General features: G+C 50.0%; 1 long non-coding RNA gene across 1 annotated transcript in view; it reads left to right on the top strand.

Annotated features, from left to right (window-relative positions):
- Nucleotides 1-23,615, top strand: part of LOC137362214 (uncharacterized) — a 61,726-nt gene that overhangs the window by 36,787 nt on the left and 1,324 nt on the right. The gene's annotated exons all lie outside the window — the stretch shown is intronic.

Genomic DNA, 23,615 nt, shown 5'->3' with positions numbered 1-23,615 from the left:
AGACAGTGTGGGAGAGAGTGAGAGTGAGAATGAGAGACAGTGAGAGTGAGCATCAGAGTGAGAGGCAATGAGGGATAGAGTGAGAGTGAGAGTCAGTGAGGCATAGAGTGAGTGTGTGAGAGACAGTGAGAGTCAGAGTCAGAGACAGTGAGGGATTGAGTGAGAGTAAGAGTCAGTCTGGGATAGAGTGAGAGTGAGAGACAGTGAGGGATGGAGTGAGTGTGAGAGTGAGAGACAGTGAGATTCAGAGTGAGAGTGAGAGACAGTGAGGGAGAGAGTGAGAGTGAGAGACAGTGAGGGAGAGAGTGAGTGTGAGAGTGAGAGTCAGTGAGAGTGAGAGTGAGAGACAGTAAGGGAGAGAGTGAGAGTGGGAGACAGTGAGGGAGAGAGTGAATGTGAGATTGAGAGACAGTGAGAGTGAGAGTGAGAGACAGTGAGTGAGAGAGTGATTGTGAGATTGAGAGACAGTGAGAGTGAGAGTGAGAGACAGTGAGGGAGTGAGTGAGTGTGAGAGTAAGAGACAGTGAGAGTGAGAGTGAGAGACAGTGAGGGAGAGAGTGAGTGTGAGAGTGAGAGACAGTGAGACTCACAGTGAGAGTCATTGAGTGATAGAGTGAGTGTGAGTGTGAGAGAAGTGAGAGTGAGAGTGAGAGACAGGGAGAGATAGAGTGAGAGTGAGAGACAGGGAGGGAGAGACAGTGAGAGTGAGAGACAGTGTGGGAGAGAGTGAATGTGAGAGTGAAGACAGTGAGAGTGAGAGTGAGAGACAGTGAGGGAGAGAGTGAGTGTGAGAGTGAGAGACAGTGAGACTCAGAGTGAGAGACAGTGAGGGGAGAGTGAATGTGAGAGTGAGAGACAGTGAGAGTGAGAGTGAGAGACAGTGAGGGAGAGAGTGAGAGTGAGATTGAGAGTGAGAGAAAGTGAGTGAGAGAGTGAATATCAGAGTGAGAGACAGTGAGGGATGGAGTGAGTGTAAGAGTGAGAGACAGTGAGATTCAGAGTGAGAGTGAGAGACAGTGAGGGAGAGAGTGAGAATGAGAGATAGTGAGGGAGAGAGTGAGTGTGAGAGTGAGAGTCAGTGAGAGTGAGAGACAGTAAGGGAGAGAGTGAGAGTGAGAGACAGTGAGGGAGAGAGTAAATGTGAGATTGAGAGACAGTGAGAGTGAGAGTGAGTGACAGTAAGGGAGAGTGAGTGTGAGAGTCAGTCTGGGATAGACTGAGAGTGAGAGACAGTGAGGGATGGCGTGAGTGTGAGAGTGAGAGACAGTGAGATTCAGAGTGAGAGTGAGTGACAGTGAGGGAGAGAATGAGAGTGAGAGACAGTGTGGGAGAGAGTGAGTGTGAGAGTGAGAGTCAGTGAGAGTGAGAGTGAGAGACAGTAAGGGAGAGAGTGAGAGTGAGAGACAGTGAGGGAGAGAGGGTATGTGAGATTGAGAGACAGTGAGAGTGAGAGTGAGAGACAGTGAATGAGAGAGTGATTGTGAGATTGAGAGACAGTGAGGCAGAGAGTGAGTGTGAGAGTAAGAGACAGTGAGAGTGAGAGTGAGAGACAGTGAGGGAGAGAGTGAGTGTGAGAGTGAGAGACAGTGAGACTCAGAGTGAGAGTCATTGAGTGATAGAGTGAGTGTGAGTGTGAGAGAAGTGAGAGTGAGAGACAATGAGGGAGAGAGGGTATGTGAGATTGAGAGACAGTGAGAGTGAGAGTGAGAGACAGTGAATGAGAGAGTGATTGTGAGATTGAGAGACAGTGAGAGTGAGAGTGAGAGACAGTGAGGGAGAGAGTGAGTGTGAGAGTAAGAGACAGTGAGAGTGAGAGTGAGAGACAGTGAGGGGAGAGTGAGTGTGAGAGTGAGAGACAGTGAGACTCAGTGAGAGTCATTGAGTGATAGAGTGAGTGTGAGTGTGAGAGAAGTGAGAGTGAGAGACAGGGAGAGATAGAGTGAGAGTGAGAGACAGGGAGGGAGAGACAGTGAGAGTGAGAGACTGTGTGGGAGAGAGTGAATGTGAGAGTGAAGACAGTGAGAGTGAGAGTGAGAGACAGTGAGGGAGAGAGTGAATGTGAGAGTGAGAGACAGTGAGAGTGAGAGACAGTGACGGAGAGAGTGAGAGACAGTGAGACTCAGAGTCAGAGTCAGTGAGGGATAGAGTGAATGTGAGATTGAGAGACAGTGAGAGTGAGACTGAGAGACAGTGAGTGAGAGAGTGATTGTGAGATTGAGAGACAGTGAGAGTGAGAGTGAGAGACAGTGAGGGAGAGAGTGAGTGTGAGAGTAAGAGACAGTGAGCGTGAGAGTGAGAGACAGTGAGGGAGAGAGTGAGTGTGATAGTGAGAGACAGTGAGACTCAGAGTGAGAGTCATTGAGTGATAGAGTGAGTGTGAGAGGAGTGAGAGTGAGAGACAGGGAGGGAGAGACAGTGAGAGTGAGAGACAGTGTGGGAGAGAGTGAATGTGAGAGTGAGAGACAGTGAGAATGAGAGTGAGAGACAGTGAGACTCAGAGTAAGACAGTGAGTGATAGAGTGAGTGTGAGAGAAGTGAGAGTGAGAGACAGGGAGAGATAGAGTGAGAGTGAGAGACAGTGAGAGTGAGAGAGAGTGAATGTGAGAGTGAGAGACAGTGAGAGTGAGAGTGAGAGACAGTGAGACTCAGAGTGAGAGTCAGTGAGGGATAGAGTGAGTGTGAGAGTGAGAGACAGTGAGAATCAGAGTGAGAGTCAGTGAGGGATAGAGTGAGAGTGAGAGACATTGAGGGAGAGAGTGAGTGTGAGAGTAAGAGACAATGAGAGTCAGAGTGAGAGACAGTGAGGGATAGAGTGAGAGTCAGAGACAGTAAGGGAGAGAGGGAGTGTGAGAGTGAGAGACAGTGAGGGAGAGAGTGAGTGACAGGGGGGAAGAGAGTGAGTGTGAGAGTGAGAGACTGTGAGAGTGAGTGACAGTGAGGGAGAATGTGAGAGTGAGAGAAGTGAGAGTGAGAGTGAGAGACAATGAGAGATAGAGTGACAGTGAGAAACAGGGAGGGAGAGACAGTGAGTGTGAGAGAAAGTGAGGGAGAGAGTGAGTGTGAGAGTGAGAGACAGTGGGAGTGAGAGACAGTGAGGGAGAGAGTGAGTGAAAGTGAGTGAGAGAGTGAATGTGAGAGTGAGAGACAGTGAGAGTGAGAGTGAATGACAGTAAGGGAGAAAGTGTGTGAGAGTACGAAAAGTGAGAGTGAGAGTGAGAGACAATGATAGATAGAGTGAGAGTGACAAACAGGGAGGGAGAGAGTGAGAGTGAGAGACAGTGTGGGAGAGAGTGAGAGTGAGAGACGGTAGAGTGAGAGTGACAGACAGTGAGGGAGAGAGTGAGTGTGAGAATGAGAGACAGTGAGAGTGAGCATCAGAGTGAGAGGCAGTGAGGGATAGAGTGAGAGTGAGAGTCAGTGAGGCATAGAGTGAGTGTGAGAGTGAGAGACAGTGAGAGTCAGAGTCAGAGACAGTGAGGGAGAGAGTGAGTGTGATAGTGAGAGACAGTGAGACTCAGAGTGAGAGTCATTGAGTGATAGAGTGAGTGTGAGAGAAGTGAGAGTGAGAGTGAGAGACAGGGAGGGAGAGACAGTGAGAGTGAGAGACAGTGTGGGAGAGAGTGAATGTGAGAGTGAGAGACAGTGAGAATGAGAGTGAGAGACAGTGAGACTCAGAGTAAGACAGTGAGTGATAGAGTGAGTGTGAGAGAAGTGAGAGTGAGAGACAGGGAGAGATAGAGTGAGAGTGAGAGACAGTGAGAGTGAGAGACAGTGTTGGAGAGAGTGAATGTGAGAGTGAGAGACAGTGAGAGTGAGAGTGAGAGACAGTGAGACTCAGAGTGAGAGTCAGTGAGGGATCGAGTGAGTGTGAGAGTGAGAGACAGTGAGAATCAGAGTGAGAGTCAGTGAGGGATAGAGTGAGAGTGAGAGACATTGAGGGAGAGAGTGAGTGTGAGAGTAAGAGACAATGAGAGTCAGAGTGAGAGACAGTGAGGGATAGAGTGAGAGTCAGAGACAGTAAGGGAGAGAGGGAGTGTGAGAGTGAGAGACAGTGAGGGAGAGAGTGAGTGACAGGGGGGGAGAGAGTGAGTGTGAGAGTGAGAGACTGTGAGAGTGAGTGACAGTGAGGGAGAAAGTGAGTGTGAGAGTGAGAGAAGTGAGAGTGAGAGACAATGAGAGATAGAGTGACAGTGAGAAACAGGGAGGGAGAGAGTGAGTGTGAGAGAAAGTGAGGGAGAGAGTGAGTGTGAGAGTGAGAGACAGTGGGAGTGAGAGACAGTGAGGGAGAGAGTGAGTGAAAGTGAGTGAGAGAGTGAGTGTGAGAGTGAGAGACAGTGAGAGTGAGAGTGAATGACAGTAAGGGAGAAAGTGTGTGAGAGTACGAAAAGTGAGAGTGAGAGTGAGAGACAATGATAGATAGAGTGAGAGTGAGAAACAGGGAGGGAGAGAGTGAGAGTGAGAGACAGTGTGGGAGAGAGTGAGAGTGAGGGACGGTAGAGTGAGAGTGACAGACAGTGAGGGAGAGAGTGAGAGTGAGAATGAGAGACAGTGAGAGTGAGCATCAGAGTGAGAGGCAGTGAGGGATAGAGTGAGAGTGAGAGTCAGTGAGGCATAGAGTGAGTGTGTGAGAGACAGTGAGAGTCAGAGTCAGAGACAGTGAGGGATTGAGTGAGAGTAAGAGTCAGTCTGGGATAGAGTGAGAGTGAGAGACAGTGAGGGATGGAGTGAGTGTGAGAGTGAGAGACAGTGAGATTCAGAGTGAGAGTGAGAGACAGTGAGGGAGAGAGTGAGAGTGAGAGACAGTGAGGGAGAGAGTGAGAGACAGTAAGGGAGAGAGTGAGAGTGAGAGACAGTGAGGGAGAGAGTGAATGTGAGATTGAGAGACAGTGAGAGTGAGAGACAGTGAGTGAGAGAGTGATTGTGAGATTGAGAGACAGTGAGAGTGAGAGTGAGAGACAGTGAGGGAGTGAGTGAGTGTGAGAGTAAGAGACAGTGAGAGTGAGAGACAGTGAGGGAGAGAGTGAGTGTGAGAGTGAGAGACAGTGAGACTCACAGTGAGAGTCATTGAGTGATAGTGTGAGTGTGAGAGAAGTGAGAGTGAGAGTGAGAGACAGGGAGAGATAGAGTGAAAGTGAGAGACAGGGAGGGAGAGACAGTGAGAGTGAGAGACAGTGAGGGAGAGAGTGAGTGTGAGAGTGAGAGACAGTGAGACTCAGAGTGAGAGACAGTGAGGGGAGAGTGAATGTGAGAGTGAGAGACAGTGAGGGAGAGAGTGAGAGTGAGAATGAGAGACAGTGAGATTGAGAGTGAGAGAAAGTGAGTGAGAGAGTGAATATCAGAGTGAGACAGTGAGGGATGGAGTGAGTGTAAGAGTGAGAGACAGTGAGATTCAGAGTGATAGTGAGAGACAGTGAGGGAGAGAGTGAGAATGAGAGATAGTGAGGGAGAGAGTGAGTGTGAGAGTGAGAGTCAGTGAGAGTGAGAGTGAGAGACAGTAAGGGAGAGAGTGAGAGTGAGAGACAGTGAGGGAGAGAGTGATTGAGAGACAGTGAGAGTGAGAGACAGTGAGTGAGAGAGTGTGTGTGAGAGTAAGAGACAGTGAGAGTGTGAGTGAGAGACAGTGAGGGAGTGAGTGTGAGAGTGAGAGACAGTGAGACTCAGAGTGAGAGTCATTGAGTGATAGAGTGAGTGTGAGTGTGAGAGAGTTGAGAGTGAGAGTGAGAGACAGGGAGAGATAGAGTGAGAGTGAGAGACAAGGAGGGAGAGACAGTGAGAGTGAGAGACAGTGTGGGAGAGAGTGAATGTGAGAGTGAGAGACAGTGAGAGTGAGAGTGAGAGACAGTGAGACTCAGAGTGAGAGTCAGTGAGGGATAGAGTGAGTGTGAGAGTGAGAGACACTGAGAATCAGAGTGAGAGTCAGTGAGGGATAGAGTGAGAGTGAGAGACATTGAGGGAGAGAGTGAGTGTGAGAGTAAGAGACAATGAGTCAGAGTGAGAGACAGTGAGGGATAGAGTGAGAGTCAGAGACAGTAAGGGAGAGAGGGAGTGTGAGAGTGAGAGACAGTGAGGGAGAGAGTGAGTGACAGGGGGGGAGAGAGTGAGTGTGAGAGTGAGAGACTGTGAGAGTGAGACTGAGTGACAGTGAGGGAGAAAGTGAGTGTGAGAGTGAGAGGAGTGAGAGTGAGAGACAATGAGAGATAGAGTGACAGTGAGAAACAGGGAGGGAGAGAGTGAGTGTGAGAGAAAGTGAGGGAGAGAGTGAGTGTGAGAGTGAGAGACAGTGGGAGTGAGAGACAGTGAGGGAGAGAGTGAGTGACAGGGAGGGAGGAGTGAGTGTGAGAGTGAGAGACAGTGAGAGTGAGAGTGAGTGAAAGTGAGTGAGAGAGTGAATGTGAGAGTGAGAGACAGTGAGAGTGAGAGTGAGTGACAGTAAGGGAGAAAGTGAGTGTGAGAGTAAGAAAAGTGAGAGTGAGAGTGAGAGACAATGATAGATAGAGTGAGAGTGAGAAACAGGGAGGGAGAGAGTGAGAGTGAGAGACAGTGTGGGAGAGAGTGAGAGTGAGAGTGAGAGACGGTAGAGTGAGAGTGAGAGACAGTGAGGGAGAGAGTGAGTGTGAGAATGAGAGACAGTGAGAGTGAGCATCAGAGTGAGAGGCAGTGAGGGATAGAGTGAGAGTGAGAGACAATGAGGGAGAGAGTGAGTGTGAGAGTAAGAGACAATGAGAGTCAAAGTGAGAGACATTGAGGGAGAGAGTGAGTGTGAGAGTAAGAGACAATGAGAGTCAGTGTGAGAGACAGTGAGGGATAGAGTGAGAGTCAGAGACAGGAAGGGAGAGAGGGACTGTGAGAATGAGATACAGCGAGGGAGAGTGAGAGTCAGTAAGGGAGAGTGTGAGAGTGAGAGACAGTGGGAGTGAGAGTGAGTGACAGTGAGGGAGAAAGTGGGTGTGAGAGTGAGAGAAGTGAGAGTGAGAGTGAGAGACAATGAGAGATAGAGTGACAGTGAGAAACAGGGAGGGAGAGAGTGAGTGTGAGAGAAAGTGAGGGAGAGAGTGAGTGTGAGAGTGAGAGACAGTGGGAGTGAGAGACAGTGAGGGAGAGAGTGAGTGAAAGTGAGTGAGAGAGTGAATGTGAGAGTGAGAGACAGTGAGAGTGAGAGTGAATGACAGTAAGGGAGAAAGTGTGTGAGAGTACGAAAAGTGAGAGTGAGAGTGAGAGACAATGATAGATAGAGTGAGAGTGAGAAACAGGGAGGGAGAGAGGGAGAGTGAGAGACAGTGTGGGAGAGAGTGAGAGTGAGAGACGGTAGAGTGAGAGTGAGAGACAGTGAGGGAGAGAGTGAGTGTGAGAATGAGAGACAGTGAGAGTGAGCATCAGAGTGAGAGGCAGTGAGGGATAGAGTGAGAGTGAGAGTGAGAGACTGTGAGAGTGAGAGTGAGTGACAGTGAGGGAGAAAGTGGGTGTGAGAGTGAGAGAAGTGAGAGTGAGAGTGAGAGACAATGAGAGATAGAGTGACAGTGAGAAACAGGGAGGGAGAGAGTGAGTGTGAGAGAAAGTGAGGGAGAGAGTGAGTGCGAGAGTGAGAGACAGTGGGAGTCAGAGACAGTGAGGGAGAGAGTGAGTGACAGGGAGGGAGAGAGTGAGTGTGAGAGTGAGAGACTGTGAGAGTGAGAGTGAGTGACAGTGAGGGAGAAAGTGAGTGTGAGAGTGAGAGAAGTGAGAGTGAGAGTGAGAGACAATGAGAGATAGAGTGACAGTGAGAAACAGGGAGGGAAAGAGTGAGAGTGAGAGACAGTGAGGGAGAGAGTGAGTGTGAGAATGAGAGGCAGTGAGAGTGAGAGTGAGAGAAAGTGAATGTGAGAGTGAGAGACAGTGAGAGTGAGAGGCAGTGAGGAGTAGAGTGAAAGTGAGAGTGAGAGACAGTGAGAGTGAGAGACAGTGTGGGAGAGAGTGAATGTGAGAGTAAGAGACAGTGAGAGTGAGAGTCAGAGACAGTAAGGGAGAGAGCGAGCGTGAGAGTGAGATACAGCGAGGGAGAGAGGGAGAGTGAGAGTCAGTAAGCGAGAGAGTGAGAGTGAGAGACAGTGAGGGAGAGAGTGAGTGTGAGAGTGAGAGACAGTGAGAGTGAGTGACAGTGAGGGAGAGAGTGAGTGTGAGAGTGAGAGACAGTGAGATTGAGAGTGAGTGACAGTGAGGGAGAAAGTGAGTGGGAGAGTGAGAGACGTGAGAGTGAGAGTGAGAGACAATGAGAGACAGAGTGACAGTGAGAAACATGGAGGGAGAGAGTGAGAGTGAGAGACGGTAGAGTGAGCGTGAGAGACAGTGAGTGAGAGAGTGAATGTGAGAGTGAGAGACAGTGAGAGTGAGAGTGAGAGACAGTGAGACTCAGAGTGAGAGTCAGTGAGGGATAGAGTGAGTGTGAGAGTGAGAGACAGTGAGAATCAGAGTGAGAGTCAGTGAGGGATAGTGTGAGAGTGAGAGACATTGAGGGAGAGAGTGAGTGTGAGAGTAAGAGACAATGAGAGTCAGAGTGAGAGACAGTGAGGGATAGAGTGAGAGTCAGAGACAGTAAGGGAGAGAGGGAGTGTGAGAGTGAGGGAGAGAGTGAGTGACAGGGGGGGAGAGAGTGAGTGTGAGAGTGAGAGACTGTGAGAGTGAGTGACAGTGAGGGAGAAAGTGAGTGTGAGAGTGAGAGACAGTGGGAGTGAGATTCAGTGAGGGAGAGAGTGAGTGACAGGGAGGGAGGAGTGAGTGTGAGAGTGAGAGACAGTGAGAGTGAGAGTGAGTGAAAGTGAGTGAGAGAGTGAATGTGAGAGTGAGAGACAGTGAGAGTGAGAGTGAGTGACAGTAAGGGAGAAAGTGAGTGTGAGAGTATGAAAAGTGAGAGTGAGAGTGAGAGACAATGATAGATAGAGTGAGAGTGAGAAACAGGGAGGGAGAGAGTGAGAGTGAGAGACAGTGTGGGAGAGAGTGAGAGTGAGAGTGAGAGACGGTAGAGTGAGAGTGAGAGACAGTGAGGGAGAGAGTGAGTGTGAGAATGAGAGACAGTGAGAGTGAGCATCAGAGTGAGAGGCAGTGAGGGATAGAGTGAGAGTGAGAGACATTGAGGGAGAGAGTGAGTGTGAGAGTAAGAGACAATGAGAGTCAAAGTGAGAGACATTGAGGGAGAGAGTGAGTGTGAGAGTAAGAGACAATGAGAGTCAGTGTGAGAGACAGTGAGGGATAGAGTGAGAGTCAGAGACAGGAAGGGAGAGAGGGACTGTGAGAATGAGATACAGCGAGGGAGAGTGAGAGTCAGTAAGGGAGAGTGTGAGAGTGAGAGACAGTGGGAGTGAGAGACAGCGAGGGAGAGAGTGAGTGACAGGGAGGGAGAGAGTGAGTGTGAGAGTGAGAGACTGTGAGAGTGAGAGTGAGTGACAGTGAGGGAGAAAGTGGGTGTGAGAGTGAGAGAAGTGAGAGTGAGAGTGAGAGACAATGAGAGATAGAGTGACAGTGAGAAACAGGGAGGGAGAGAGTGAGTGAGTGCGAGAGTGAGAGACAGTGGGAGTCAGAGACAGTGAGGGAGAGAGTGAGTGACAGGGAGGGAGAGAGTGAGTGTGAGAGTGAGAGACTGTGAGAGTGAGAGTGAGTGACAGTGAGGGAGAAAGTGAGTGTGAGAGTGAGAGAAGTGAGAGTGAGAGTGAGAGACAATGAGAGATAGAGTGACAGTGAGAAACAGGGAGGGAAAGAGTGAGAGTGAGAGACAGTGAGGGAGAGAGTGAGTGTGAGAATGAGAGGCAGTGAGAGTGAGAGTGAGAGAAAGTGAATGTGAGAGTGAGAGACAGTGAGAGTGAGAGTGAGAGGCAGTGAGGAGTAGAGTGAAAGTGAGAGTGAGAGACAGTGAGAGTGAGAGACAGTGTGGGAGAGAGTGAATGTGAGAGTAAGAGACAGTGAGAGTGAGAGTCAGAGACAGTAAGGGAGAGAGCGAGCGTGAGAGTGAGATACAGCGAGGGAGAGAGGGAGAGTGAGAGTCAGTAAGCGAGAGAGTGAGAGTGAGAGACAGTGAGGGAGAGAGTGAGTGTGAGAGTGAGAGACAGTGAGAGTGAGTGACAGTGAGGGAGAGAGTGAGTGTGAGAGTGAGAGACAGTGAGATTGAGAGTGAGGGAGAAAGTGAGTGGGAGAGTGAGAGACGTGAGAGTGAGAGTGAGAGACAATGAGAGACAGAGTGACAGTGAGAAACATGGAGGGAGAGAGTGAGAGTGAGAGACGGTAGAGTGAGCGTGAGAGACAGTGAGTGAGAGAGTGAATGTGAGAGTGAGAGACAGTGAGAGTGAGAGTGAGTGACAGTAAGGGAGAAAGTGAGTGTGAGAGTAAGAAAAGTGAGAGTGAGAGTGAGAGACAATGATAGATAGAGTGAGAGTGAGAAACAGGGAGGGAGAGAGGGAGAGTGAGAGACAGTGTGGGAGAGAGTGAGAGTGAGAGACGGTAGAGTGAGAGTGAGAGACAGTGAGGGAGAGAGTGAGTGTGAGAATGAGAGACAGTGAGAGTGAGCATCAGAGTGAGAGGCAGTGAGGGATTGAGTGAGAGTGAGAGTCAGTGAGGCATAGAGTGAGTGTGAGAGTGAGAGACAGTGAGAGTCAGAGTCAGAGACAGTGAGGGATTGAGTGAGAGTAAGAGTCAGTCTGGGATAGTGTGAGAGTGAGAGACAGTGAGATTCAGAGTTAGAGTGAGAGACAGTGAGGGAGAGAGGGAGAGTAAGAGACAGTGAGGGAGAGAGTGAATGCGAGAGTGAGAGTGAGAGACAGTAAGGGAGAGAGTGAGAGTGAGAGACAGTGGGAGTGAGAGACAGTGAGGGAGAGACTGAGAGACAGTGAGTGAGAGAGTGATTGTGAGATTGAGAGACAGTGAGAGTGAGAGTGAGAGACAGTGAGGGAGAGAGTGAGTGTGAGAGTAAGAGACAGTGAGCGTGAGAGTGAGAGACAGTGAGGGAGAGAGTGAGTGTGATAGTGAGAGACAGTGAGACTCACAGTAAGACAGTGAGTGATAGAGTGAGTGTGAGAGAAGTGAGAGTGAGAGACAGGGAGAGATAGAGTGAGAGTGAGAGACAGTGAGAGTGAGAGACAGTGTTGGAGAGAGTGAATGTGAGAGTGAGAGACAGTGAGAGTGAGAGACAGTGAGACTCAGAGTGAGAGTCAGTGAGGGATAGAGTGAGTGTGAGAGTGAGAGACAGTGAGAATCAGAGTGAGAGTCAGTGAGGGATAGAGTGAGAGTGAGAGACATTGAGGGAGAGAGTGAGTGTGAGAGTAAGAGACAATGAGAGTCAGAGTGAGAGACAGTGAGGGATAGAGTGAGAGTCAGAGACAGTAAGGGAGAGAGGGAGTGTGAGAGTGAGAGACAGTGAGGGAGAGAGTGAGTGACAGGGGGGGAGAGAGTGAGTGTGAGAGTGAGAGACTGTGAGAGTGAGTGACAGTGAGGGAGAAAGTGAGTGTGGGAGTGAGAGAAGTGAGAGTGAGAGTGAGAGACAATGAGAGATAGAGTGACAGTGAGAAGCAGGGAGGGAGAGAGTGAGTGTGAGAGAAAGTGAGGGAGAGAGTGAGTGTGAGAGTGAGAGACAGTGGGAGTGAGAGACAGTGAGGGAGAGAGTGAGTGAAAGTGAGTGAGAGAGTGAATGTGAGAGTGAGAGACAGTGAGAGTGAGAGTGAATGACAGTAAGGGAGAAAGTGTGTGAGAGTACGAAAAGTGAGAGTGAGAGTGAGAGACAATGATAGATAGAGTGAGAGTGAGAAACAGGGAGGGAGAGAGTGAGAGTGAGAGACAGTGTGGGAGAGAGTGAGAGTGAGAGACGGTAGAGTGAGAGTGACAGACAGTGAGGGAGAGAGTGAGTGTGAGAATGAGAGACAGTGAGAGTGAGCATCAGAGTGAGAGGCAGTGAGGGATAGAGTGAGAGTGAGAGTCAGTGAGGCAAAGAGTGAGTGTGAGAGTGAGAGACAGTGAGAGTCAGAGTCAGAGACAGTGAGGGATTGAGTGAGAGTAAGAGTCAGTCTGGGATAGAGTGAGAGTGAGAGACAGTGAGGGATGGAGTGAGTGTGAGAGTGAGAGACAGTGAGATTCAGAGTGAGAGTGAGAGACAGTGAGGGAGAGAGTGAGAGTGAGAGACAGTGAGGGAGAGAGTGAGTGTGAGAGTGAGAGTCAGTGAGAGTGAGAGTGAGAGACAGTAAGGGAGAGAGTGAGAGTGAGAGACAGTGAGGGAGAGAGTGAATGTGAGATTGAGAGACAGTGAGAGTGAGAGTGAGAGACAGTGAGTGAGAGAGTGATTGTGAGATTGAGAGACAGTGAGAGTGAGAGTGAGAGACAGTGAGGGAGTGAGTGAGTGTGAGAGTAAGAGACAGTGAGAGTGAGAGACAGTGAGGGAGAGAGTGAGTGTGAGAGTGAGAGACAGTGAGACTCACAGTGAGAGTCATTGAGTGATAGAGTGAGTGTGAGTGTGAGAGAAGTGAGAGTGAGAGTGAGAGACAGGGAGAGATAGAGTGAGAGTGAGAGACAGGGAGGGAGAGACAGTGAGAGTGAGAGACAGTGAGGGAGAGAGTGAGTGTGAGAGTGAGAGACAGTGAGACTCAGAGTGAGAGACAGTGAGGGGAGAGTGAATGTGAGAGTGAGAGACAGTGAGGGAGAGAGTGAGAGTGAGAATGAGAGACAGTGAGATTGAGAGTGAGAGAAAGTGAGTGAGAGAGTGAATATCAGAGTGAGAGACAGTGAGGGATGGAGTGAGTGTAAGAGTGAGAGACAGTGAGATTCAGAGTGAGAGTGAGAGACAGTGAGGGAGAGAGTGAGAATGAGAGATAGTGAGGGAGAGAGTGAGTGTGAGAGTGAGAGTCAGTGAGAGTGAGAGTGAGAGACAGTAAGGGAGAGAGTGAGAGTGAGAGACAGTGAGGGAGAGAGTGAATGTGAGATTGAGAGACAGTGAGAGTGAGAGTGAGAGACAGTAAGGGAGAGAGTGAGAGTGAGAGACAGTGAGGGAGAGAGTGAATGTGAGATTGAGAGACAGTGAGAGTGAGAGTGAGAGACAGTGAGTGAGAGAGTGATTGTGAGATTGAGAGACAGTGAGAGTGAGAGTGAGAGACAGTGAGGGAGTGAGTGAGTGTGAGAGTAAGAGACAGTGAGAGTGAGAGACAGTGAGGGAGAGAGTGAGTGTGAGAGTGAGAGACAGTGAGACTCACAGTGAGAGTCATTGAGTGATAGAGTGAGTGTGAGTGTGAGAGAAGTGAGAGTGAGAGTGAGAGACAGGGAGAGATAGAGTGAGAGTGAGAGACAGGGAGGGAGAGACAGTGAGAGTGAGAGACAGTGAGGGAGAGAGTGAGTGTGAGAGTGAGAGACAGTGAGGGAGAGAGTGAGAGTGAGAATGAGAGACAGTGAGATTGAGAGTGAGAGAAAGTGAGTGAGAGAGTGAATATCAGAGTGAGAGACAGTGAGGGATGGAGTGAGTGTAAGAGTGAGAGACAGTGAGACTCAGAGTGAGAGACAGTGAGGGGAGAGTGAATGTGAGAGTGAGAGACAGTGAGGGAGAGAGTGAGAGTGAGAATGAGAGACAGTGAGATTGAGAGTGAGAGAAAGTGAGTGAGAGAGTGAATATCAGAGTGAGAGACAGTGAGGGATGGAGTGAGTGTAAGAGTGAGAGACAGTGAGATTCAGAGTGAGAGTGAGAGACAGTGAGGGAGAGAGTGAGAATGAGAGATAGTGAGGGAGAGAGTGAGTGTGAGAGTGAGAGTCAGTGAGAGTGAGAGTGAGAGACAGTAAGGGAGAAAGTGAGAGTGAGAGACAGTGAGGGAGAGAGTGAATGTGAGATTGAGAGACAGTGAGAGTGAGAGACAGTGAGTGAGAGAGTGAGTGTGAGAGTAAGAGACAGTGAGAGTGTGAGTGAGAGACAGTGAGGGAGAGAGTGAGTGTGAGAGTGAGAGACAGTGAGACTCAGAGTGAGAGACAGTGAGGGGAGAGTGAATGTGAGAGTGAGAGACAGTGAGGGAGAGAGTGAGAGTGAGAATGAGACACAGTGAGATTGAGAGTGAGAGAAAGTGAGTGAGAGAGTGAATATCAGAGTGAGAGACAGTGAGGGATGGAGTGAGTGTAAGAGTGAGAGACAGTGAGATTCAGAGTGAGAGTGAGAGACAGTGAGGGAGAGAGTGAGAATGAGAGATAGTGAGGGAGAGAGTGAGTGTGAGAGTGAGAGTCAGTGAGAGTGAGAGTGAGAGACAGTAAGGGAGAGAGTGAGAGTGAGAGACAGTGAGGGAGAGAGTGAATGTGAGATTGAGAGACAGTGAGAGTGAGAGTGAGAGACAGTGAGTGAGAGAGTGTGTGTGAGAGTAAGAGACAGTGAGAGTGTGAGTGAGAGACAGTGAGGGAGTGAGTGTGAGAGTGAGAGACAGTGAGACTCAGAGTGAGAGTCATTGAGTGATAGAGTGAGTGTGAGTGTGAGAGAGTTGAGAGTGAGAGTGAGAGACAGGGAGAGATAGAGTGAGAGTGAGAGACAAGGAGGGAGAGACAGTGAGAGTGAGAGACAGTGTGGGAGAGAGTGAATGTGAGAGTGAGAGACAGTGAGAATGAGAGTGAGAGACAGTGAGACTCAGAGTGAGACAGTGAGTGATAGAGTGAGTGTGAGAGAAGTGAGAGTGAGAGTGAGAGACAGGGAGAGATAGAGTGAGAGTGAGAGACAAGGAGGGAGAGACAGTGAGAGTGAGAGACAGTGTTGGAGAGAGTGAATGTGAGAGTGAGAGACAGTGAGAGTGAGAGTGAGAGACAGTGAGACTCAGAGTGAGAGTCAGTGAGGGATAGAGTGAGTGTGAGAGTGAGAGACACTGAGCATCAGAGTGAGAGTCAGTGAGGGATAGAGTGAGAGTGAGAGACATTGAGGGAGAGAGTGAGTGTGAGAGTAAGAGACAATGAGAGTCAGAGTGAGAGACAGTGAGGGATAGAGTGAGAGTCAGAGACAGTAAGGGAGAGAGGGAGTGTGAGAGTGAGAGACAGTGAGGGAGAGAGTGAGTGACAGGGGGGGAGAGAGTGAGTGTGAGAGTGAGAGACTGTGAGAGTAAGAGTGAGTGACAGTGAGGGAGAAAGTGAGAGTGAGAGAAGTGAGAGTGAGAGTGAGAGACAATGAGAGATAGAGTGACAGTGAGAAACAGGGAGGGAGAGAGTGAGTGTGAGAGAATGTGAGGGAGAGAGTGAGTGTGAGAGTGAGAGACAGTGGGAGTGAGAGACAGTGAGGGAGAGAGTGAGTGACAGGGAGGGAGGAGTGCGTGTGAGAGTGAGAGACAGTGAGAGTGAGTGAAAGTGAGTGAGAGAGTGAATGTGAGAGTGAGAGACAGTGAGAGTGAGAGTGAGTGACAGTAAGGGAGAAAGTGTGTGTGAGAGTAAGAAAAGTGAGAGTGAGAGTGAGAGACAATGATAGATAGAGTGAGAGTGAGAAACAGGGAGGGAGAGAGTGAGAGTGAGAGACAGTGTGGGAGAGAGTGAGAGTGAGAGTGAGAGACGGTAGAGTGAGAGTGAGAGACAGTGAGGGAGAGAGTGAGTGTGAGAATGAGAGACAGTGAGAGTGAGCATCAGAGTGAGAGGCAGTGAGGGATAGAGTGAGAGTGAGAGACATTGAGGGAGAGAGTGAGTGTGAGAGTAAGAGACAATGAGAGTCAAAGTGAGAGACATTGAGGGAGAGAGTGAGTGTGAGAGTAAGAGACAATGAGAGTCAGTGTGAGAGACAGTGAGGGATAGAGTGAGAGTCAGAGACAGGAAGGGAGAGAGGGACTGTGAGAATGAGATACAGCGAGGGAGAGTGAGAGTCAGTAAGGGAGAGTGTGAGAGTGAGAGACAGTGGGAGTGAGAGACAGCGAGGGAGAGAGTGAGTGACAGGGAGAGAGTGAGTGTGAGAGTGAGAGACTGTGAGAGTGAGAGTGAGTGACAGTGAGGGAGAAAGTGGGTGTGAGAGTGAGAGAAGTGAGAGTGAGAGACAATGAGAGATAGAGTGACAGTGAGAAACAGGGAGGGAGAGAGTGAGTGTGAGAGAAAGTGAGGGAGAGAGTGAGTGCGAGAGTGAGAGACAGTGGGAGTCAGAGACAGTGAGGGAGAGAGTGAGTGACAGGGAGGGAGAGAGTGAGTGTGAGAGTGAGACTGTGAGAGTGAGAGTGAGTGACAGTGAGGGAGAAAGTGAGTGTGAGAGTGAGAGAAGTGAGAGTGAGAGTGAGAGACAATGAGAGATAGAGTGACAGTGAGAAACAGGGAGGGAAAGAGTGAGAGTGAGAGACAGTGAGGGAGAGAGTGAGAGGCAGTGAGGAGTAGAGTGAAAGTGAGAGTGAGAGACAGTGAGAGTGAGAGACAGTGTGGGAGAGAGTGAATGTGAGAGTAAGAGACAGTGAGAGTGAGAGTCAGAGACAGTAAGGGAGAGAGCGAGCGTGAGAGTGAGATACAGCGAGGGAGAGAGGGAGAGTGAGAGTCAGTAAGCGAGAGAGTGAGAGTGAGAGACAGTGAGGGAGAGAGTGAGTGTGAGAGTGAGAGACAGTGAGAGTGAGTGACAGTGAGGGAGAGAGTGAGTGTGAGAGTGAGAGACAGTGAGATTGAGAGTGAGTGACAGTGAGGGAGAAAGTGAGTGGGAGAGTGAGAGACGTGAGAGTGAGAGTGAGAGACAATGAGAGACAGAGTGACAGTGAGAAACATGGAGGGAGAGAGTGAGAGTGAGAGACGGTAGAGTGAGAGTGAGAGACAGTGAGTGAGAGAGTGAATGTGAGAGTGAGAGACAGTGAGAGTGAGAGTGAGTGACAGTAAGGGAGAAAGTGAGTGTGAGAGTAAGAAAAGTGAGAGTGAGAGTGAGAGACAATGATAGATAGAGTGAGAGTGAGAAACAGGGAGGGAGAGAGGGAGAGTGAGAGACAGTGTGGGAGAGAGTGAGAGTGAGAGACGGTAGAGTGAGAGTGAGAGACAGTGAGGGAGAGAGTGAGTGTGAGAATGAGAGACAGTGAGAGTGAGCATCAGAGTGAGAGGCAGTGAGGGATTGAGTGAGAGTGAGAGTCAGTGAGGCATAGAGTGAGTGTGAGAGTGAGAGACAGTGAGAGTCAGAGTCAGAGACAGTGAGGGATTGAGTGAGAGTAAGAGTCAGTCTGGGATAGTGTGAGAGTGAGAGACAGTGAGGGATGGAGTGAGTGTGAGAGTGAGAGACAGTGAGATTCAGAGTTAGAGTGAGAGACAGTGAGGGAGAGAGGGAGAGTAAGAGACAGTGAGGGAGAGAGTGAGTGCGAGAGTGAGAGTGAGAGACAGTAAGGGAGAGAGTGAGAGTGAGAGACAGTGGGAGTGAGAGACAGTGAGGGAGAGAGTGAGTGACAGTGAGGGAGAGAGTGAGTGTGAGAGTGAGAGGCAGTGCGACTCAGAGTGAGAGTCATTGAGTGATAGAGTGAGTGTGAGTGTGAGAGAAGTGAGAGTGAGAGTGAGAGGCAGTGCGACTCAGAGTGAGAGTCATTGAGTGATAGAGTGAGTGTGAGTGTGAGAGAAGTGAGAGTGAGAGTGAGAGACAGGGAGAGATAGAGTGAGAGTGAGAGACAGGGAGGGAGAGACAGTGAGAGTGAGAGACAGTGTGGGAGAGAGTGATTGTGAGAGTAAGTGACAGTGAGAGTGAGAGTGAGAGACAGTGAGGGAGAGAGTGAGTGTGAGAGTGAGAGACAGTGATACTCAGAGTGAGAGTCATTGAGTGATAGAGTGAGTGTGAGTGTGAGAGAAGTGAGAGTGAGAGTGAGAGACAGGGAGAGATAGAGTGAGAGTGAGAGACAGGGAGAGATAGAGTGAGAGTGAGAGACAGGGAGGGAGAGACAGTGAGAGTGAGAGACAGTGTGGGAGAGAGTGAATGTGAGAGTGAGAGACAGTGAGAGTGAGAGTGAGAGACAGTGAGGGAGAGAGTGAGTGTGAGAGTGAGAGACAGTGAGAGTGAGAGTGAGAGACAGTGAGGGAGAGAGTGAGTGTGAGAGTGAGAGACAGTGAGAGTGAGAGTGAGAGACAGTGAGGGAGAGAGTGAGTGTGAGAGTGAGAGACAGTGAGAGTGAGAGTGAGAGACAGTGAGGGAGAGAGTGAGTGTGAGAGTGAGAGATAGTGAGAGTGAAAGTGAGAGACAGGGAGGGAGAGAGTGAGTGTGAGAGTGAGAGACAGTGAGAGTCAGAGTGAGAGTTAGTGAGGGATAGAGTGAGAGTGAGAGACATTGAGGGAGAGAGTGAGTGTGAGATTGAGAGACAGTGAGAGTGAGAGTGAGTGAAAGTGAGTGAGAGAGTGAATGTGAGAGTGAGAGACAGTGAGAGTGAGAGTGAGTGAGAGTGAGGGAGAAAGTGAGTGTGAGAGTAAGAAAAGTGAGAGTGAGAGTGAGAGTGAGAGACGGTAGAGTGAGAGTGAGAGACAGTGAGGGAGAGAGTGAGTGTGAGAATGAGAGACAGTGAGAGTGAGCATCAGAGTGAGAGGCAGTGAGGGATAGAGTGAGAGTGAGAGTCAGTGAGGCATAGAGTGAGTGTGAGAGTGAGAGACAGTGAGATTCAGAGTTAGAGTGAGAGACAGTGAGGGAGAGAGGGAGAGTAAGAGATAGTGAGGGAGAGAGTGAGTGCGAGAGTGAGAGTCAGTGAGATTCAGAGTTAGAGTCAGAGACAGTGAGGGATTGAGTGAGAGTAAGAGTCAGTCTGGGATTGTGTGAGAGTGAGAGACAGTGAGGGATGGAGTGAGTGTGAGGGTGAGAGACAGTGAGATTCAGAGTTAGAGTGAGAGACAGTGAGGGAGAGAGGGAGAGTAAGAGACAGTGAGGGAGAGAGTGAGTGCGAGAGTGAGAGTCAGTGAGAGTTAGAGTGAGAGACAGTGTGGGAGAGAGTGAGAGTGAGAGACAGTGGGAGTGAGAGACAGTGAGGGAGAGAGTGAGTGACAGGGAGGGAGAGAGTGAGTGTGAGAGTGAGAGGCAGTGCGACTCAGAGTGAGAGTCATTGAGTGATAGAGTGGGTGTGAGAGTGAGAGAAGTGAGAGTGAGAGTGAGAGACAGGGAGAGATAGAGTGAGAGTGAGAGACAGGGAGGGAGAGACAGTGAGAGTGAGAGACAGTGTGGGAGAGAGTGAATGTGAGAGTAAGTGACAGTGAGAGTGAGAGTGAGAGACAGTGAGGGAGAGAGTGAGTGTGAGAGTGAGAGACAGTGTTACTCAGAGTGAGAGTCATTGAGTGATAGAGTGAGTGTGAGTGTGAGAGGAGTGAGAGTGAGAGACAGGGAGAGATAGAGTGAGAGTGAGAGACAGGGAGGGAGAGACAGTGAGAGTGAGAGACGGTGTGGGAGAGAGTGAATGTGAGAGAGAGAGACAGTGAGAGTGAGAGTGAGAGACAGTGAGGGAGAGAGTCAGTGTGAGAGTGAGAGACAGTGAGAGTGAGAGTGAGAGACAGGGAGGGAGAGAGTGAGTGTGAGAGTGAGAGACAGTGAGACTCAGAGTGAGAGTCTGTGAGGGCTAGAGTGAGTGTGAGAGTGAGAGACAGTGAGAGTCAGAGTGAGAGTCACTGAGGGATAGAGTGAGAGTGAGAGACATTGAGGGAGAGAGTGAGTGTGAGAGTGAGAGACAGTGAGAGTGAGAGTGAGTGAAAGTGAGTGAGAGAGTGAATGTGAGAGTGAGAGACAGTGAGAGTGAGAGTGAGTGACAGTGAGGGAGAAAGTGAGTGTGAGAGTAAGAAAAGTGAGAGTGAGAGTGAGAGACGGTAGAGTGAGAGTGAGAGACAGTGAGAGAGAGAGTGAGTGTGAGAATGAGAGACAGTGAGAGTGAGCATCAGAGTGAGAGGCAGTGAGGCATAGATTGAGTGTGAGAGTGAGAGACAGTGAGAGTCAGAGTGAGAGTCAGTGAGGGATTGAGTGAGAGTAAGAGTCAGTCTGGGATAGTGTGAGAGTGAGAGACAGTGAGGGATGGAGTGAGTGTGAGAGTGAGAGACAGTGAGATTCAGAGTGAGAGTGAGAGACAGTGAGGGAGAGAGGGAGAGTGAGAGACAGTGAGGGAGAGAGTGAGAGAGAGTGAGATATAGAGTGAGAGTGAGAGTCAGTGCGGGATAGAGTGAGAGACAGTGAGGGAGAGAGGGAGAGTGAGAGACAGTGAGGGAGCGAGTGAGAGACAGTGAGATATAGAGTGAGAGTGAGAGACAGGGTGGGAGAGACAGTGAGAGTGAGAGACACTGTGGGAGAGAGTGAGAGTGAGAGTCAGTGCGGGATAGAGTGAGAGTGAGAGACAGGGAGGGAGAGAGTGAGAGTCACAGTGAGAGACAGTGAGAGTGAGAGGCAGTGAGGGAGACAGTGAGAGTGAGAGACAGTGAGGGTGAAAGTGAGGGACAGTGCGAGTGAGAGTGATTGACAGTAAGGGAGAGAGTGAGAGTGAGAGACAGTAAAGGAGAGAGTGAGTGTGAGAGTGAGACAGTGAGACTCAGAGTGAGAGTCAGTGAGGGATAGAGTGAGTGTGATTGTGAGAGACAGTGAGAGTCAGAGTGAAAGTCGGTGAGGGATAGAGTGAGTGTGAGAGACAGTGAGGGAGAGAGTGAGTGTGAGAGTGAGAGAAACTGAGAGTCAGAGTGAGAGACAGTGAGGGATTGAGTGAGAGACAGTGAGGGAGAGTGGGAGTGTGAGAGTGAGATACAGCGAGGGAGAGAGGGAGAGGGAGAGTCAGTAAGGGAGAGAGTGAGAGTGAGAGACAGTGAGGGAGAGAGTGAGTGTGAGAGTGAGAGACAGTGAGAGTGAGAGTGAGAGACAGGGAGGGAGAGAGTGAGTGTGAGAGTGAGAGACAGTGAGACTCAGAGTGAGAGTCAGTGAGGGCTAGAGTGAGTGTGAGAGTGAGTGACAGTGAGAGTCAGAGTGAGAGTCAGTGAGGGATAGAGTGAGTGTGAGAGTGAGTGACAGTGAGAGTCAGAGTGAGAGACAGTGAGAGTCAGAGGAAGAGTCAGTGAGGGATAGAGTGAGAGTGAGAGACATTGAGGGAGAGAGTGAGTGTGAGAGTGAGAGACAGTGAGAGTCAGAGTGAGAGACAGTGAGGGATTGAGTGAGAGTAAGAGTCAGTGAGGGATAGAGTGAGAGTCAGAGACAGTAAGGGAGAGAGCGAGCGTGAGAGTGAGATACAGCGAGGGAGAGAGGGAGAGTGAGAGTCAGTAAGGGAGAGAGTGAGAGTGAGAGACAGTGAGGGAGAGAGTGAGTGTGAGAGTGAGAGGCAGTGAGATTGAGAGTGAGTGACAGTGAGGGAGAAAGTGAGTGTGAGAGTGAGAGAAGTGAGAGTGAGAGACAATGAGAGATAGAGTGACAGTGAGAAACAGGGACGGAGAGAGTGATAGTGAGAGACAGTGTGCGAGAGAGTGAGAGTGAGAGACAGTAGAGTGAGAGTGAGAGGCAGTGAGGAATAGAGTGAGATTGAGAGTCAGTGAGGGATAGAGTGAGAGTGAGAGTGAGAGACAGTGAGTGAGAGTGAGCATGAGAGTGAGAGACATTGAGGGAGGAGTGAGTGTGAGAGTGAGAGACAGTGTGAGTGAGAGTGAGTGAAAGTGAGTGAGAGAGTGAATGTGAGAGTGAGAGACGGTGAGAGTGAGAGTGAGTGACAGTGAGGGAGAAAGTGAGTGTGAGAGTAAGAAAAGTGAGAGTGAGAGTGAGAGACGGTAGAGTGAGAGTGAGAGACAGTGAGAGTGAGCATCAGAGTGAGAGGCAGTGAGGGATAGAGTGAGAGTGAGAGTCAGTGAGGCATAGAGTGAGTGTGAGAGTGAGAGACAGTGAGAGTCAGAGTCAGAGACAGTGAGGGATTGAGTGAGAGTAAGAGTCAGTCTGGGATAGAGTGAGAGTGAAAGACAGGGAGGGAGAGAGTGAGAGTGACAGTGTGAGACAGTGAGAGTGAGAGACAGTGAGGGAGAGAGGGAGAGTGAGAGACAGTGAGGGAGAGAGTGAGAGACAGTGAGATATAGAGTGAGAGTGAGAGACAGGGTGGGAGAGACAGTGAGAGTGAGAGACATTGTGGGAGAGAGTGAGAGTGAGAGTCAGTGCGGGATAGAGTGAGAGTGAGAGACAGGGAAGGAGAGAGTGAGAGTCACAGTGAGAGACAGCGAGAGTGAGAGGCAGTGAGGGAGACAGTGAGAGTGAGAGACAGTGAGGGTGAAAGTGAGGGACAGTGAGAGTGAGAGACAGTAAGGGAGAGAGTGAGAGTGAGAGACAGTGAAGGAGAGAGTGAGTGTGAGAGTGAGAGACAGTGAGACTCAGAGTGAGAGTCAGTGAGGGATAGAGTGAGTGTGATTGTGAGAGACAGTGAGAGTCAGAGTGAAAGTCAGTGAGGGATAGAGTGAGTGTGAGGGACAGTGAGGGAGAGAGTGAGTGTGAGAGTGAGAGAAACTGAGAGTCAGAGTGAGAGACAGTGAGGGATTGACTGAGAGTCAGAGACAGTGAGGGATAGAGTGAGAGACAGTGAGGGAGAGAGGGAGTGTGAGAGTGAGATACAGCGAGGGAGAGAGGGAGAGTGAGAGTCAGTAAGGGAGAGAGTGAGAGTGAGAGACAGTGAGGGAGAGAGTGAGTGTGAGAGTGAGAGACAGTGAGGGAGCGAGTGAGTGTGAGAGTGAGAGACAGTGAGAGTGAGAGACAGGGAGGGAGGAGTGAGTGTGAGAGTGAGAGACAGTGAGAGTGAGAGTGAGAGACAGTGAGGGAGAGAGTGAGTGTGAGAGTAGAGACAGTGAGAGTGAGAGACAGTGAGGGAGAGAATGAGTGTGAGAGTGAGAGATAGTGAGAGTGAGAGACAGTGAGGGAGAGAGTGAGTGTGAGAGTGAGAGACAGTGAGAGTGAGAGTGAGAGACAGGGAGGGAGAGAGTGAGTGTGAGAGTGAGAGACAGTGAGGGTGGAGAGTGTGTGTGAGAGTGAGAGACAGTGAGTGTGAGAGACAGTGAGGGAGAGAGTGAGTGTGAGAGTGAGAGACAGTGAGAGTGAGAGTCAGTGAGGGAGAGAGTGAGCGACAGTGTGGGAGAGAGTGAGTGTGAGAGTGAGAGACAGTGATAGTGAGAGACAGTGAGGGAGAGTGTGAGTGTGAGAGTGAGAGTCAGTGAGTGTGAGAGTGACAGACAGTGAGGGAGAGAGTGTGTGTGAGAGTGAGAGACAGTGAGAGTGAGAAACAGTGACTGAGCGAGTGAGTGTGAGAGTGAGATAGTGAGAGTGAGAGACAGTGAGGGAGAGAGTGAGTGTGAAAGTGAGAGACAGTGAGAGTGAGAGTCAGTGAGGGAGAGAGTGAGTGTGAGAGTGAGAGACAGTGATAGTGAGAGACAGTGAGGGAGAGAGTGATAGTGAGAGACAGCGAGGGAGAGAGTGAGTGTGAGAGTGAGAGACAGTGAGGGATAGAGTGAGAGACAGTGTGGGAGAGAGAGTGTGAGAGTGAGAGACAGTGATAGTGAGAGACAGTGAGGGAGAGAGTGAGAGTGAGAGACAGCGAGGGAGAGAGTGACTGTGAGAGTGAGAGACAGTGAGGGATAGAGTGAGAGTGAGAGACAGGGAGGGAGAGAGCGAATGTGAGAGTGAGAGACAGTGAAGGATAGAGTGAGAGTGAGAGACAGGGAGGGAGAGAGTGAGTGTGAGAGTGAGAGACAGTGAGGGAGAGAGTGAGAGTGAGAGA

The sequence above is a fragment of the Heterodontus francisci genome, unplaced genomic scaffold (assembly GCF_036365525.1).
Source record: "Heterodontus francisci isolate sHetFra1 unplaced genomic scaffold, sHetFra1.hap1 HAP1_SCAFFOLD_544, whole genome shotgun sequence".
In the NCBI taxonomy this organism is placed as follows: Eukaryota; Metazoa; Chordata; class Chondrichthyes; order Heterodontiformes; family Heterodontidae; genus Heterodontus; species Heterodontus francisci.
Note: the sequence above shows the minus strand (reverse complement) of the source record. Positions and strands in the feature narration are given on the sequence as shown.